Source organism: Puma concolor, chromosome A1 (assembly GCF_028749965.1).
Source record: "Puma concolor isolate L17-30 chromosome A1, mPumCon1.1.hap2, whole genome shotgun sequence".
NCBI classification, from domain to species: Eukaryota; Metazoa; Chordata; class Mammalia; order Carnivora; family Felidae; genus Puma; species Puma concolor.
The window spans coordinates 166,480,656-166,486,655 of record NC_141667.1 but is presented as its reverse complement, the minus strand read 5'-3'; the positions used below and the strand labels follow the sequence as shown (position 1 = coordinate 166,486,655).

Below are 6,000 nucleotides of genomic sequence, written 5' to 3'. Positions count from 1 at the left end.
TCTTTCTTTTTCTTTTTCTTTTTTTTTCCGAGCCTCGACATGGAATCCAGTTATTAGGAAGTAAATTAAAAAGAAATGTTCTTGTTATATTTCCTTGTCAATAGGCTGTCCGTGTTGGCAGGAATTCTAAAGTCGAGACACTTATGAAAGCAGCGGGAACCTAACTTAAAAATTACGTAGAGAAGTGGATGAAGTAAGACGTCACAGTGTGAGCTCTCTGCCTGCCGAGCACTTTAAATTTTCTCTCTCATTTTTTTTTTTTTTTAATGATCTAAAAATATCCAGGGCAGATCAACTGGGACTGCAAATAAAGAAAAGAGGCATGGGGGGAAATGCAACTCGAGTTTTTGGAAATATTTATATTTAAAAAGAAAAGAAAAATGAAAGGACATTTTAATCAACATTTTCTCGGTTATTATGAATATAATATACCCAGAATTTTTATCTCATGGCTTTCTAATTCAGTTGTATAGCTAATGGTTGTAGACTATGGTAGCATTTTAAGCCCTCATTTCCTGTATCTTTATCTTTTGTTATTTATTTCAAAAATCCAGGAATATCTATACAAATTACCCTGGATAGATGCAAATCTATGGAAATAGAGAAACCCAGTTAGGCACAAGGATCTGACTTCATTACTCTACCTCTGGCTTGAACCCATTGTCCTGTAAGCTCAAAGTTCCATAATATTTAATTCTGATACTCAAAAAAAAAAAAAAAAAAAAGTGAATTCATTCTAAAAAACCAACCAAACCACCTATAGGTATTATTTTCTGCAGGCATTGGCTATTTGATGTGTATGGGAGTTTTAGTGGTTAAGGATATGATTGCAAGCCTGTGGGTTTTTTTTCAAGGCTTGGTAAAATCAATCTTGTTTTGTGAGGTTGGTTTGATTTAGTAATATTTTGTGACAATTAAGGAGTCAATCATGGAAAATATATCCTAGCTAATTAGAGACCCCCCCTTTAATATGAGATTAAATAGATCCTTACAATCCTTTGGGAGATTATACCAAAATTGCACCTATCTGATGCATATTTAAAAAAAAAAACAGAAATTAGTTCATTTCATTATTAAATCTTAAGGTAGGCGGTAGGTATAATTTCCCCAAATGCCTGATGGACTCCCACGTAGTAGCTTCTGTGATGAGAAAGTGTGACTCACTCAGCCTACGGATGAACTGTTCTTTGTCATTTTGTCATCATTTTGAATGCGGCGGGCTTCGACTTGGATAAGTCTCCATAAACCTAAGTGGCTCAAACCATATCTTATTTAAAAGTCTTCATATCATTTCCCAAGCACATGAAATAAGTGGAATTTAAATTTCGTTTTGGTCCCTTGTAAAACCACCATCGTTCTCTTTATTTGGAATTTCAGGAAAATCACCTAGGGTAACATAAGAGTAGAAAGAAGAGAGCCACCATTTATCTCTGACCCCACGCCAGGCACAGCACTACGAAGCTTGCATATTTCATTCATCATCTGTCCACTCACAATGCCAACCTGCTGATACTCTTTAGGAAGTCACAGTCAAGAATCAACACAGAACTTGTGAACAAATTCAAGTTTAAAACCCACACAAATACATTCCTATTAGCGATATGCAAAATATTACCTGCTGCAGTGTGAAGCAGGAATCCTTTTCCCCTCTGGCCAGTCCCCCAGAAGGACACACATGATTGACGTTTAGGTTTTGGCTCTTAAGAACAAAGGGACAATGTATACAGTCTGTTTCCTTTGATAGCAGCTCTACTCTTTGTGTCTTATTTCCCCTCTTTCATGAGAAATCTCTTCTTTGTTTTCAAAATCTAGGCGTATATATGTTTTGCCTTTTTCTTCCACGACCTAATTCTAACAAGTATCTTCCAAATGTCTCTCCGATTTCTCTGGAAAGAGGACTCACCCGGCAAACTTACCCTTCGGCATGAATTTATCCCTACCAAAGCTTATCTCTACTCTTTGAGATCTCATTTTTTTGGAGTTCCTTTCCCAAGAGAGAGGCCTGCTTGTAATTTAAGCTCTTGCTAAACATTGATATTTCCACATGTTCTCAGTTTAACACATGAAAAGTGTTTTATTTTGTTTTCTAACCTGACACAAATTTACTTCTAAATGAATCAGGAAAAAATTGTGGGATTTTTTTTTTTTTTTTTGAGATATAGCAGCACAAGATGATATTACTAAGGATGTTTGGTTTATAGTTAACTTTTGTGCACAGACCTCTGCCTTACATTGGAAATCTTTCCAGTAACTACTGACTCAGACTCGCCAAGAGTTACTAAATAAAGGCAAAGGTATCTTGACTGAGGGCCCAACTTTATGTCAACTCTTCCTTCTGGCAACTTGCATGAGCCTACATGTCACAAGTTTAGGGCTTGGTCCAAGATTTCTCTTCCACAGATACTGGCTTAACTTTGGGACTTTTCTATTTCCTCTGTCAGTGTGCCCAAGCTTGTGGTTTTACTTAGTATGTGAATAAATATCTCCAGTCCCTGTTTCTGGGATGATAACCATTCAGGTGAATAGGGGAAAGGTACACCATAAACTGTTGACTGAAAAACACATACTATGTAAAAGGGCACTAGAATCTTCTTCAATTTTTCAATGAAATCTAAAACACTTCCAACATTGCTTCAATTAATTATTGAAATCTAAAAAACAAAAAGGCCTGAGAAGACGTTTATCCCAATTCTTTGGCTTATCAAAAGAAAATCATACAAAAGGGCCCTTTAAATTTTCTCAACAGTTTCTCACCACAGCAGAAGTTTGTTCTTCTCTTTGCCTGGAAGGCTGTGTCTCTCCATATTCACTTTCTAAGCATTGCAGCCCGTGTTCAGCACTCCCTCCTCCCACACAGGTAAGTCTTTATTCTGTCCACCTGTTCTATGAGGCCATTTCTGGCTAAGGCTTTCTTTATTCTGTCCACCTGTCCTACAAAGCCATTTCTGGCTAATGCTTCTCCCTTCACACCAGACTCAGGACATAGGACACTTCCAACCACTCTCTCCCACCTCCCTGGAGGGTATGTAACCCAGAGAAGCCAGCCAGGCACTGTCCATCCATCACCACTTGGTTCCCAGCCATGGGTCCTCTACCATAGAGGAGCGTGCTGGACATGGGACATGTGGAATTAATTGTAGCGTCTTTAGGCTACAACCTAGCAAGTTACTAAATGCTTATCTGTGCTCTAGGATCAACCAAATGTTCTGCCATTTCACTACAACCCTCTGTCTGTGCTTGACTCTGCAGGTTGAAAAGCTAAACTACGTCTCCCTCACCAACCGTAGTTGAATTCTAGTCCCAAAGCTTACCACTGTACCAATATCATCTTCCTCTGCACATTCTAAGCTCTGCGGTGTGCACTCCCAGCTGCTTAGCTCTCCTGGGAAAAACTCAGATTTGGTATATCCCCTTACAACGCCAACAGTTGTGACGATCAAACTTAGAAACCCCAGCGACTTAAGATACATGGGAAGTCACTTCTAATTCACATCAAATTTGATCTGTACCAGGGAGAGGGGGGTTAGGGCACAAAAGCAAGGGAGCCTCTACATCATGGAGGGAGCCAGGCTTCCCAGCAGGGGCAAACTGCCTTCTTCAACATAAGCTTCCATGTTGCCGACATCCAACTTGCTGGATGGTATGGGGTAGAGGCGGAGTAGAGGACCGCCCAGGACATTTTTATATGCCAGGCTTCAGAGTGGTAAATATCAGTCCCTGGCCATGCCTAATGACAGGGAGGTAAGAAGACACAGTCCCTCTCTGAGCTCAGGGGGAAAGAGAGGCAGGTGAAGTGAGAAACTGACCGATCTATAACGGAAATTTAACTGTCACATCAAGAATGTTCTTATTGTTTTTGCTCTAAGTTTCGGTGCCTGCTTGGAGTGCTCCCCCTCCCCCATGTGCAAACAAAACAAAAGTAAGCAAACAAAATACCAATATTTATTCTCAGGTCCCTTGTCTTTTGTTTTCCCTGGCGCAATACAATAAAGACAGCCTCTTTGCTACTTGAAAAGGGCAAAAGGAATGATGGGCACAAGGAAGAAATGGGCAGTCAAATTTCAATATAGAAAAAATATTATCCTAGTACTAACATATGCACAGAGAATGCTTAACTTTTGGGTGGCTTTTATTTCAACGGAATATTCCCCTGAATGTCTGGCTTCGTACCGTGAGCTGGCAATACACTGAGCACTGTACGTAAATTATTTGATTGAATCCTCCCAATCCCTGGGTAATGGGCACACTTATTACTTCCATTTTTCTGAGTGATTGAAATGACTTGTTGAAGGTTCAATGATCCTCCTTCTGGTTTGGCTTCCTGAGGACCCAGTATCTATGTTGGAACCCTTAGAACCGATATATCTTGCCTATAGAATCAGTGGGCTATTGTATTTCATAATGAAAAATATTTCACATGCTCTAAGAAAGCAGGTGTTTTAAAGAGATCCAGGAGGAAACATTTTCCTAAGTCAAGGTTTTGTCCCATAACTGCTATTTTTCTCATAAATGAAACACATGTTTACTGTAGAGTACCTCCTTCCCATTCAGTTGTAAAAAGGAAAGTGTTAATAGCATTAATTATGGCCTCTACCCCCTCCCCGAGGCTAACTAGAGACAAGTCTGGGAGAGAACAATAAATAAAATGCCTCAAACAAATGGAAAGGAAAGGAGACATGGAACCCAGCCTGAATGTTTTCGCTCGAATTGTATATGCTTATTAAGGATCCTGATGATCGGGTAGGGTTCTGTGCACGAGGAGGGAACTGAAAACGAAGAAAGGATGATGGTGAGGTTGGGGGGAGGAGGGGAGAAGCGGAGGGTGGGGGGAAGGAAGGAAGGGAGAAGAGAAGGTCTTTGAGGAAACCATGGGAAAAAGCTCAGAGGTGAGAAAATAAAATCAGAGCTGGAGGCTGAATTCCACCTGTGGAATATTGGGTGATTACTATTGACCTGTGGTGAACGATGTTAGGCTGAAGACAGGAACCAACAAGTACAGACACGTGACTCTGGAGGAGTAGATGGTACTTGTGTAAGAGTGGAGGTCCAGACACATATCAGCATAAGGGTACCAATTCCCCACTCAGGAGCCTTCAACTGCCTTTTTTTTTTTTTTTTTTTTTTTTGATATTTCAATTTTTTTTAAGTTTATTTCTTTATTTTTGAGAGAGACAGAGAGAGAGCGAGAGCAGATGAGGGACAAAGAGAGTGGGGGCGGGGGGAGAGACAGAGAGAGGATCCCAAGCAGGCTCCACACCGTCAACACAGACTCTGATGGGGGCTTGGTCCCACAACCCTGAGAATGTGATCTGAGCCAAAATCAGGAGTCGGACCCTTGACTGACTGAGCCAAGCAGGTACCCCTATTACTGATTAACAGATAAAGAATATAATCTTACTTACTAACCTTTAAGTCAGATATCTTTTGTCGCAGGGGATTGTTGCAAAAATGAACTGGACGGATATATGGGAAAATATTGTCTAAACACTAATGCTCTTTAGCAATACCTGCTCATCTCCCTTTACTGGGCCAATGAACCCGTTTTCTCCACCAAAAACCTCTTGCATGTTTATGCCCGTGTAACCTTCTGTTCACATCCGCAGCTATTTACAAAGTTAATTACACATCAGCATAAGAAATAGCTGGTTGCCTGTGTGAGGGGAGTTCGGATTTGAGAAGTAAGTAGATAAGAATCTCTGTCCACCTTTCATCAGATCATCTGGAACTTACTCCTACTTTTGAAATCTAATTCTCCTTAGATCTCTGAAGCCAGGCAGAGCTCTCTGTCCCTCTTACCCTTTACAGCGCTGTTTGTATTTAGTGCTTGCGTCAAGGCTTTAGAATTCTTTTTTTTTAAGCATTTTTTTTTTTCAAGGCTTTAGAATTCTAAGCATCTTGCGTATATAATCCCTTAGATCAGAGTCTGATATTTGAAAATATTTGATTCGGTTTTTAAACTCTTTTTACCAACATCCAACTGTTCATCTGCTTTTCTGTCTT

The 6,000-nt window shown here is 40.2% G+C and overlaps 1 long non-coding RNA gene across 2 annotated transcripts in view; it reads right to left on the bottom strand.

Annotated features, from left to right (window-relative positions):
• Positions 1-339: 339 nt before the first annotated feature.
• Positions 340-6,000, bottom strand: part of LOC147584633 (uncharacterized) — a 29,546-nt gene continuing 23,885 nt past the window's right edge. Inside the window, exons 1-2 of one of the 2 annotated variants that reach the window (XR_015251792.1) lie at positions 1,616-2,144; positions 340-1,386 (exon numbers count right to left, since the gene is read on the bottom strand). This is a non-coding gene — a long non-coding RNA (uncharacterized LOC147584633). Of the gene's footprint in view, positions 1,387-1,615; positions 2,145-6,000 lie in introns of those variants that run through there. The other variant, XR_015251796.1, reaches the window with a different exon arrangement.